This window comes from Plectrocnemia conspersa, unplaced genomic scaffold (assembly GCF_051122295.1).
Source record: "Plectrocnemia conspersa isolate PC_06_02 unplaced genomic scaffold, ASM5112229v1 ptg000009l, whole genome shotgun sequence".
Taxonomy (NCBI): domain Eukaryota; kingdom Metazoa; phylum Arthropoda; class Insecta; order Trichoptera; family Polycentropodidae; genus Plectrocnemia; species Plectrocnemia conspersa.
In genome coordinates, this window is record NW_028277173.1 from 15,995,609 (window position 1) to 16,007,946 (window position 12,338).

The window sequence follows — 12,338 nt, forward strand, 5'->3', positions numbered from 1 at the left end:
ATATTTACAAACGCTCAAATATCCTCTTGATAATTTAAATAAAATTAATTTAAAATCTAGCAAATATTTATCTTGCTTCAAGTTTGCATAATGTTTTATATTACATTACATCAAACCTACTTATGTTTTTTATATAAAAAAAATATGTAATGCAAACAAATGCATTATATTAAATTTAACGTAAAATGTATATATATATATATAAAAAAGCTTTATATTGAAGAATATACGTGTAGAAAAAAATATAAATTCTAAACAGTCAAAACGAAATCGCTAAAACAAATATTTATTATATAATAAAACACAATGTGTGGCAATATAAACTTGCGTTATATTTATGTTAATGTAATCGTTTGCATTACAATACATTGATTTCAAAATAAATATTTATAAATACCTTATTCAAAGTCGAAGTAGCATCATAGACGAATCATATGTTGTTATCAAACAGTCGCACATGACGATGAAGTAAAATAGCACAGCTTCCGACTAACACTGTTTAATTATTATTAGGCGAAGTGATTTATTTTATTATTATTTTTCATTTGTTATATTTGAATGTTTGTTTGTATTTATTTTATATACACATGTTGTGTGGATTAAATACGTGAGGATTTGACGTTTAAGAGGTATAAGCACAAGGGATTGTGTCGTAGCCTAAGGGAGCTTTCACACGATAACTATGGCTGGCACGACTCCTACAAGAGCGTCCTTCGTCTTTCAGCTTGCCATGTGCCATCAGGATACGTGTCCTTGAGAAAACGCGACGGAAAACTGGCGAAAAACGACGCCCGACGACGCCAGTTTTCCTCTTGGCGTTTGGCACCGGTCTGACGGCCAGTTCACTCGCGTCGAAGCTTTTGGAATTTTGCGCATGCGCGAAAGCTCAACCAAAAGCTCGCATTGATACATGCGAATAATTTTTTTTAATTTTTATATTTATTATTTTTATTTATTTAATTAAATTTTACAAAGCAATTCATGGCATTAAATGTAAATTTAATATATAGATAAAAATTACTTATTAATGTTGTATGTTATAAAAATTATTTAAATAAAATTTACACTGAAAGCAACACCTGTGTCTAATAAATAACTTACCGATTTCTGATCACAAACGGTTTCAATATGTGAATCAAAATGTGAACATATGTGAATTGTATTTTTTTGGGTCAAAGTCTATAACTTAATTTTAATGGAGTAAATTAATGTATATAATTTAATAGTAAAATTGAGAAATTTACACTTAAGACTATCGACATGATTATGTTTAATATTAATATTGTAAATTTACCGACTTAATTTAATAAGCGTTGGCCCAAAGCATTATTATAAGTAATAATTCGTTAGACCAAAAATTATAAGCTGACAATTGTAGACTCTATTTATAACAATGATACATTACACTACACAACATTTTTTTTATCTACATTGAAAAGAATAGATTTATAATTTATTTAAATTATAAAATAACGGATGTGTCTAGTTTTTGGGAAAAGGAGAAAAGAGGAAATATTTTAATAAATATATATATATATTCAAGTCTGTAGATAGTTAAATATTTATCATGTTTTTTAAATGACAATATATGATAACACACAAATAGCACAAAACTATACAAGTTTTAAACAAATAACATATTTGATACTAATTTTTCCATAATAGTATATAATATATAAATCAGATTATTAAATCTTAGTGGCAAATAAATGATAGCAATTTTATTCCAATGAAAATATTCATAAGATTAAATTTACGAGTTACACTTAAAATTTACAACAACAATAAAATACGATATAATAATAAACTAAATGCAAACATATAGGTATTATAAATGATTTTTATAGTACCTATATTTAGCCAAATACTTTAACACCGCATATATATTATATTTAAATTTGCCACATTTATAAAAATATTGTTTAATGAATATACACATTGTCGAAGATTTCCGAAAAAATTTGACTTTTCTTAAAATACGGTAACTAATCTAAGAAAAAATAATAAACCTTTAGGGAAAAAGCATTAGCGTTATTTATAATGTAACATATTAATATATTCTCTCATATAGAATAATTTTCGTCGTAAATTATATTTTCTTCGGTATAATATGTTAACGTTATGCTGTATGTACTATTACCATTTTTCCAGGTTAATAATTTCCATTCTAATAATAAATATATATTAAAATAATACTATATTATCGTAGCTTTTAAAAATTTCCATTAAAGCTTTATAAACCTCTGACGTTACCGTAATTAATATCCTCTTAGCATTTCAGTGAATCGTTTATAATATTAAACAAGCATGGAAATCTTACATTGCTTAATTAATAAACTGTTATATTTAAAAACCCATCGTAGATATACTTCTATGATGAGTTTATTTAATTTATATAATATTATATTATAATACAGAAAAAAATATTATTTATATACAATACATTACAAAATGCAAAATACACTCGAACGAGTGAGTAAACTTTGGGAATACTATGTAAACCTTGTGAAACTAATTCAAGCGTAAAAAACGTTGTTTCTTTACGTTGGTTGTAAAGTGTATCGTTAAACAGTGGTGAGCAAACTTTTTATTCGCCAGGCAATACTACACTTTATCCCCAACAATTTTATGTGACCCTTACTTTTATTTGTTTAGCGCCACTATTAATGAAAACAGCATTTATGAAACGATATTGATAAAACCTTTTGTTACAAAAGCTACCGATAAAAGCTCATCGTAATGAGCTTTCAATCGCGTTTTTATCGCTCCAAACATAAATTACATAGGATACCTGGTTCAGGTATCATGATACATTTCGTGCCAAAAATAATTACATAAATATCGATCCGCATATTTCTAAAATTTTGTATGAAAAGCCTTAACAATGATTTAAACTAGGCGAGTTTTCAGAAGCGCTAATTAAATAGGCCGCTTGAGTACAACCCCGGCCATTTTCAGTGATCCATCAACATCCGAGAAATGTGCATTTTCATTAGGGCACGGTGTTCCATGGAAACATACCACCAGGAACCTACCCCCGGGCGCAACCCCCGCCGTAGACAGCGCCACTCGAAGACTTAATAGTTTCCTGTCTGTTATCCGACACTGCCTCAATTTCCACCCGCTTGAGAGAATCGCAATTTTCCAGAGACCGTGCTCCAGATAGCGCTCTATGAATGGGTAATGTCTGATTGGATGCGAATTGCACGTATGCACGTCAAAACATACAATGTCCATTTGAACATAGTTACAAATGGATTCATTGTAATTACTAAAGCTCAGCAAAAAGTTTGCGGATCAAGCGAAAATGCTGAGGAACACTGATCAAACATTCTAGTATTTAGATAGCTTGTTAAATTTAAATTATTTTTATTTGATTGCATAAGTAATTGAGCTGCAATTAGTGACAGAGCAAATTAAAACGTAAAAAGTGATATTACTTCTAAAATGACTTACAGGTCTATAAAAGTATCACAAATCTTTATCGAGATGTTGATATTGATTAAATTATAATTTTATAATTTTTATATAAATTGGATAAGAATGTAGGGGTTGAAGCCACCTGCACAGTTCGTTATAATTTAGAAGTCAATCTAACCATTTCCATGAAACAAAAATACAACACGTCTCAAAAGTTAGGCATAACTTATTGTTAGGCTTAACTTTTGAGACATGTATTTTTGTTTGTTAGAAATGAGAGAAAAAAGATATCTCGGGACTAAAATTGTTAATATTTAACGGACCACATATACGTACCGAAAAACTACTGTTTGTGTGGAAAGGATGCGTTCTACTCTGCGCAAAGCGCTATTGTTATTCCAATCGTTTGTTAGAGATCGACGAAATAACCACCTGCCATCACGTTTAAGACGTTAACATATTTACGGTATAAAAAAAAGCCAGATATTTCCGATTAATATTCTGAAAACATTGTTTGCTAATATAAATTTTACGATCGAATCTAGAAATACCAATTAATAAACATTTTGTTTTAACTTCCTTAATCAACATTTGTCAGTCAACAATAAAATAAGTGTGCCAGGATATTGACTCAGGATGATCATGTCTATGGCAAGGATTTGTTCGTCAGCTAAATTGATAAAAGAGTCATCAATGTTTTAATATAAATTATTGTAAAATATCATGTGATGGAAACTGAAAGTGAATTTAGCATCTATTAAATAATTTAGTCAGAATAATGTTAGTATCTCATATAAAGAATAAAACTCTCTGAGTAAGAAGTATATTGTTATTACTTTTATAAATAAATGATATCACCACTTTCTTAACTCAGTAGCTAAAATATTAGCGAATATTTATTTGGCTGTTACTGCCACTTTGCAAATTTACTATAACTTCCACTAATGCGTAAAAGTAATTAGAATTCTGCTATTATATTATTTTAAACAATAGAGTAAAAAATAGAATTGTGCAATTAATGTTCACAGCAGTTATTCCAATGACAAGGTCGATCTGAATCAAAATATTAGCTCATCTCATTGTGCATTATGCACGAAAATCTCTTTTGAAGGCTACATCCGTATTTTTAATTTAGTAATCAGATTTAAAAAAATAATTGTAAGAACTATTAAATACTAATATGTATCATTATATTTAATTAATTTAAAATCATAATGTTTATTGAAGTATTAAATGTTTAAGAATGATACAAAATTTGCTATACATCACTTATTATACACATAATCCAATTTCAAATTAATTTTAACATTGTATGATATTTACATGGAAGAGGAAAAAGGTCTGTGTTGCAGAAGAGGTACTAGGTGAAAAACGGATTCGAATTCTGTGCGACAGGTAGGAAGAAGTTGGCGGGTGGTACGGACAGAAGTCGTAACGAGGAGAAGTTAATTCGCCTTCCTTGAGTATTCTTTGTTGACATTAGATAAGTAGACTGAAGTCAGGAGGGATGTAACATCTGCTTTGTGCGCCCACCTTTCTCTCTCGACTTTGTGTGCCAATGTAATGAGTTCAATTTACGACGACGATTGAAATACGAGCGAAACACGGAGGAAATGAAAGTGCACCATTATTTTCTAGCTCTCTAGTTGTATACCACACCAATAGCAATAGTAAATTTACGCTTTTTAATAAATAATAGTAGTTTGTAAAATTTAAATTATATATATGTATACATATATATATATTTCGGCTGTGATGCTCCAGCCATGGTCACGAATTTTTATCCTTGAGCTTGTCATATATACATATTCTTGCGGTGGGTCAGTATTAATGATATTGATTGCCGTGGACGCGTTATTTGTGTCCGTGTTAAAATTTTTGGAAGTAACTGTATCACGATTAACAGAAGATGGCAGTTTATTGGTTGTAAAATATAATATTATATCTCTTTTAATGCCATGTGCGTTAAATGTGTTATTAAAAAAATGTATCAAGTTACATCATACAGCGTTATTATTATTAAAAATAAAATTTGCTCTCACCTATATAAAAAATTACCAATAAATAATACATAAAAATATATATGTTTGCATTAAAAAAATTGGAGCTTAAAAATAAAATAAAAACTACATTTTTTTACGAGTTTTATCTGGGCAATCACAAAGCTCAAGCGACAACTAATTTTTTTACGTAACATTTGCTACCTTTATAATGTATGTATTTTTTATGACACAATAAATAATGGCCCGTAACACCTTTATGGCCATAATTATAATTTTAGCAGCTCGTAACAAGTTTTCCATATATATTTTTTTCATAGCTTTAAAAAGCACATCACCACTGGTCAAAGGCTTATACGTGAAAAATCTAAACAACCCTTATCCCCAGTGCTCTAAAAGTCCACTCTTGAATGTAAATAGAGGGTCGTATAATATTTACATAAATCTACCGAAAAGCTTGATGATTTACTGTGTCAGTTTTTTTCGTTCACCTCACGCCTTCTCGTTAGAATATATAATTATAATATAGATTTTCATTTTTTGATATTAACATATTTTGAAAATCATTGCTTTTCAAAGTTCATTGAATATCCAAAGCGAAGGTAAGCAAAAACACCCTTTATTAAGACCTCCCGAGACCCGCCGAATACATAAAAGAGTCAAAGAAAGAGAAAAATTCAAAGATTGTGTATACTACCCCCGTTGAAATTTGCATGGTGCATCCCCTTTCTTGGGGTTCTTGTTTAATAAGAAAATCCTGAATAATAAAGGCATCTTTGTCGCTTTATTAAGCAAAGCGAGAAAAGCTCCCCCTCGCGGACGACAATGGACAGATGCCTTATATTCGTTTCGGTAATCTTCGAGCTTTCATCAAATTATAATATCTAACGAGATTTCTTAACCGTTTCTGTGACGACATAAATTTCGTATCCATATGAAATTCAGAGCTTATTTTTTAATAACAACACACATGAATTTTTATCGTTATTAATTTTGAACATATATATATGTATATATAAGAGGATTGAGATAAGTTCGCAAAAAACATTTAGTATTTATTAATAAGTAACTTAAATATTCATAAAAATAAATTTTGCTCTAATGACAAAATGATTGCCCTCGTCATCGCTTAAAAATGTCTTTTCTTGTACAGATTACATGATCAGAATATTCAGAGAAATTAAATAAAGAAGATGATGACTAGTAAAAAGTCATCATCTTCTTTATTTAATATCTCCAGTAGTAAAAAAATTTAATAAATACCTAAAACTATATTTTTGATAGGTTACCGAAATATATCAAGTGTATATGAAAATATGAAAAATCCGCTACGACTATATGTAAATTTGTTAATATTATCGTTTTGCTTCGTATTCGATTTCCGTATATCGGAATGAAATTTCTGGTCTATCGCCTTCGTTTCGCAGGCTTAACCGATCAAACTTTTCTCGTTCAGATACAGGTTTATGTAGATAGATAAACAATCAACAACAGTAAATTGAAAACCACAATATAGCTAACGATTGAATATGAAATTTAAATACAACCGTTTTTCTCTTCCATATTTAATTAAATACATAAAAAAATATTCACTGACACACATACAATCATACATACAGATATCTATTTATAGTCCATAATAATTGTATGGATATAATCCGTTTAATGACCGAAGCTGGAGAACATAATAACCCAGACTCCTTCGACCATAACTTGGTTATAAAAGCGCTTATTCTAATCCCAGATGCGTCGTAGAAACGTCATTGGTCTGGGATTGAACCCTGTGCAGCGTTAGATAAAGTACCATCCACTCTCATCGTGAAGCTCTAAACCATTTCTGAAATTCACGCAAAGTAAATTTTATTTAATAAAGTTAACCTCTTTCTATTGAAAGTTCGAATACCCTTGGAGCAGACAATATAATATTGGGAGAAAATCGTTTTATTGTTACCTTCAGGATGCGACGTTATATATTCGACGGTAAATTTATTTTTATCGAAACGAATCAAATTTGCATTGCATATGCACTATTGAGAATAAAATATCATTTATATACCAACTGTATCACATAGCTTCGCTCGGGGTTTTACTTATATGTAAAACTAAAACTTATTCGTTAAAATAAAGTAGGTGTATTTGGAATCCTTATATTACATTTCCACATTTGTCACTAATTGAATTTATATTTAATATTTTTATTAATCTATCATACAATACTACAAGAAATCCCTATTACCTGATAGGGGAATAATGGGAGAAATTTGTCCTTTACAATATGTACGGAGCTGCATATATTATGAATTTCCTATGAAAAGAAATGCAACCACAAAAATATCTGTGCAATTTATGACGAAACATACGTTATAAATTGCACAGATATAAACCTGCGGACAACATGGACGATCACATCCTGAGAGGGACTCACCTCACAGTATAGTGGAGGGATCAACCTCCGCTATACTGTCGCAACCATACCAATCAGAACTTCAAGGATTTTACGGACATCGTCCCTGCGCCAGTTTCTCCACCACTACCGAAAAAAAACATCTCGCCCAACATAGTAATATTGCAACAGACAAGCTATCTGAGTTTTATTGATAAAAACGCTGTCGCTTAATGGTACCCAAAAGTAATGTGAATGTAAAATATCCTTTGAAATTGCATAACAAATATATTTTTTATTATTTTAAATGTTTGTTTAAATATTAAAAATTTGGTCTTCAGTGTCTTAGGATTTGATATTATTTCTTTAGGTTACTCAATAAACATGCTAATAGATTTTTTCTTAGCATATTTTAACGCATTGCTTTTATCAATAGTTTCTTCAATATATTAATCATCGCAATCTGTTTCCATAAAAAAAATATGAATTGAAATGTTTTATGCATACTGAAAATATAACTAAAGGGATGATGTGCATGTCATCAATTAAATTCAACTTTTAATCAAAGGTGGCTAATTAAAATTATTCACAGGCTGTAAGAGTTATATGATACAAATCATCCATGCTCGATTAATTCTGTCTTAAGATTTTTATACAATATAAAACAAGTTTCATTAAAAAAATCGTTAGGTTAAAACGAATCGAACCTTACAAAGATTTTGGTAATATACATACATATATTTAGATCGCTTTACAAACAGTGGTATTTTGAAACAATTTAAAAAATATTAATCTACGCCCTCAATGAGGAGATTACCATGTCTTCCATTTGATATTTTAATCGACTTGGAATAAATCCCACAACGTTCCGTTTTTAAATCCTAATTGGGAACAGAATACAATTTATTATTAATTGCAATAGTAGGATTTATTATGTTCGCTTTTATTTTATATTTAATATATATAATAAAAATATATAAAAATAAAAAATATATAATAAAAAAAGCATACATACATATTTTAATATCATTAATCATAGTTGAGAACATAACTTAAGTTTAATAAAATATGTATTAATTAATCAGTTTGGCTTTCAAATCATGTTATAGCAAAAGATATGATTAATTATCTTAAGTATCTTTATTATCATCTATAGTATCATTATTATCATATTCTGTATATTCTACCTCTTTAATTCCTGTCTTTTTTATCATAGATGACTTTCTAAACTTCAAATTTTTTGAGCAACAACACTATAATACAACATGTTCTGTATTGATTTTTATTAATAAAACAAATATTATTATTACAACACGTTTGATTAAATATGTTTTAATACTTGAAAGAATAAAGCGAAGTATTGATACTTAAAGAATTACATACAAAAATAAATTATTATACTATTTTATAATAATTGTTTAATTTCTCAAGAATTTGTATCTCTTAAATGTAGAAAAATAAACTTCGTACTGATTTTGTTTATAATGTGTCACAAAAAGCATACATAATGTATAAATTTACAAGCAAATTATGGACATAATTATTATTATATTACTATATATCACATTAATACATAGAGTTCTGAAAAGTTTCAGTCTCTATGACCCGTGTCAAAACTGCGAAAGGTCTGCTTAATGTTACTTTCGTAAACTGTGCACCATTAGAAACTTAACTGTTAAAAGATATTCAAAATTAAAATAAGGCTAAAAATGCATACGTATATTTGTAATACTATTATGTATGCAATATAATATATTATAAATTTGTGCTTATCTATTTTCATATTTATCCAAGCATACATAAGTATTAGAAAATCTGAAAAATTGTCATTTCACAACAGGAAATACATATTTAAAATTGCAAAGTAGTTTTCATACTACTTCTATCTGAATGTGACAGTTGCGAAAATTGTCGTTCGACAAAATAACGTACCGTTAAAATCTACCGCAACTCGTCGTAAAATCTCTACCTGCTCTTATCATGTGTCACTATGTGAAAAATAGAAAAAAATCCGAATAATAATATTTTTAAAGCAAATATTTTTATATTCTATGATAAATCGTTAAAATTATAAATAGATTTTTCACACATTTTTTGCAGATTTAAATTTTATATGTTATTATTTTTGGTGTCTGTTTATTGTATATGTTTTGCGATTCATTGAGCCCAGACTATCACAAATTATATAAAGAAATCCTGCTCGGAAAATTGAATATTTCCCAGTGGAATGCGTTAAGCGTTTTCCACCGGGAGGCATCTCGCCTTTCAGAAAACCAAACTCAAAGCACATCTTCATAATTCACACCTTCCGTGATATATCTTTGCCGCATAAAATAAACTAAAAATATGTATTATTTATTTCAGCATATTTATTTTATATTTTTCAGCAAATGTGCATTTTATTTTGTGATCGTGAATATAATAAACAATCTTCAATTTATACGCGAATCATTAAATATAATAATAAGGAATAAAATGCAAAGCATTATTGCAATTTTTGTATCACAAATATATTATTTAAAACTCAATGAATATATATTTATTTTAATATGTACTAACAATTTACACTAATGCAATGCAACAAAATACATAATAATATATACAAGTATAAGATTAATAACTAGACCATATGCGTCCACCAACTACGAATACCTGGAGAGAGAAAATCAATTCTATCAGACAGATCGTTAAAAAGTCGGATAGCTGTGCTTCTTGTGAAGTTGTCTAATACTTTTCTTTTCTTCCAACACGGGAACTAAAGCACTAGTAATTAGGTGGCACTCCATAATCTCCAAATTGAGTAAATAAAGTAAATAAAGTAAATAAATTGAGTAAATAAATTGAGTAAATAATTGAGTAAATAAAGTAAATAAAGTAAATAAAGTGAATAAAGTGAATAAAGTGAATAAAGTCAATAAAGTCAATAAAGTAAATAAAGTAAATAAAGTAAATAAAGTAAATAAAGTAAATAAATAAATAAAGTAAATAAAGTAAATAAATAAAATAAATAAATAAAATAAATAAAGTAAATAAATAAAATAAATAAATAAATTAAATAAAGTAAATAAAGTAAATAAATAAAATAAATAAATAAATAAAGTAAATAAATAAAATAAAGTAAATAAATAAAATAAAATAAATAAAGTATATAAATGAAATAAATAAATTAAGTAAATAAATAAAATAAATAAATAAAGTAAATAAATAAAATAAAGTAAATAAATAAAATAAAATAAATAAAGTATATAAATAAAATAAAATAAATAAATAAATAAAGTAAATAAATAAATAAAGTCAATAAATAAAAATAAATAAATAAATAAAGTAAAAAAATTAAATAAATAAATAAATAAAGTAAATAAATAAAATAAAAAAATAAAGTAAATAAATATAATAAAATAAATAAATAAATTAAGTAAATAAATAAAATAAATGAATAAATAAAATAAATAAATAAAGTAAATAAAGTAAATAAATAAATAAATAAAGTAAACAAATACAATAAATAAATAAATAAAGTAAATTAATAAAATAAATAAATAAAGTAAATGAAGTAAATAAATAAAATAAATAAAGTAAATAAATAAAATAAAGTTAATAAATAAAATAAAATAAATAAAGTAAATAAATAAAATAAAATAAAGAAATAAAATAAAATAAATAAATAAATAAAGTAAATAAATAAATAAAGTAAATAAAGTAAATAAAGTAAATAAATAAAATAAATAAATAAAATAAATAAAGTAAATTAATAAAATAAATAAATAAAGTAAATGAAGTAAATAAATAAAGTAAATAAATAAAATAAAGTTAATAAATAAAATAAAATAAATAAAGTAAATAAATAAAATAAAATAAAGAAATAAAATAAAATAAATAAATAAATAAAGTAAATAAAGTAAATAAATAAATAAAGTAAATAAAGTAAATAAATAAAATAAATAAATAAATAAATAAAATAAATCAAGTAAATAAACAACATAAATAAATAAAGTAAATAAATAAAATAAATAAATAAATAAAGTAAATAAATAAAATAAAGTAAATAAATAAAATAAAATAAATAAAGTATATAAATAAAATAAATAAAATAAATAAATAAATAAAGTAAATAAATAAAATAAAGTAAATAAATAAAATAAAATAAATAAAGTATATAAATAAAATAAAATAAATAAATAAATAAAGTAAATAAAGTAAATAAATAAAAATAAATAAATAAATAAAGTAAAAAAATAAAATAAATAAATAAAATAAAATAAATAAATAAATAAAGTAAATAAAGTAAATAAATAAAATAAATAAATAAATAAAGTAAATAAATAAAATAAAATAAATAAAGTAAATAAATAAAATAAAATAAATAAATAAATAAATAAAATAAATAAAATAAATAAAATAAATAAAATAAATAAAATAAATAAAATAAATAAAATAAATAAAATAAATAAATAAATAAATAAAATAAATAAAATACTAGAAGTGAGTCGGTAGCATTATTTGGCAACCACGCAAGGGTACTGCGCATTAGGTGA

General features: G+C 25.7%; 1 protein-coding gene across 4 annotated transcripts in view; it reads right to left on the bottom strand.

Annotated features, from left to right (window-relative positions):
* Positions 1-832, bottom strand: part of Csgalnact (Chondroitin sulfate N-acetylgalactosaminyltransferase) — a 109,053-nt gene extending 108,221 nt beyond the window's left edge. For 3 of the 4 annotated variants that reach the window (XM_088192169.1, XM_088192168.1, XM_088192167.1), the window contains exon 1: positions 398-815. The gene's annotated coding sequence lies outside the window, so the exon portion shown is untranslated. Of the gene's footprint in view, positions 1-397 lie in introns of all 4 variants that reach the window. The other variant, XM_088192170.1, reaches the window with a different exon arrangement.
* Positions 833-12,338: the final 11,506 nt, after the last annotated feature.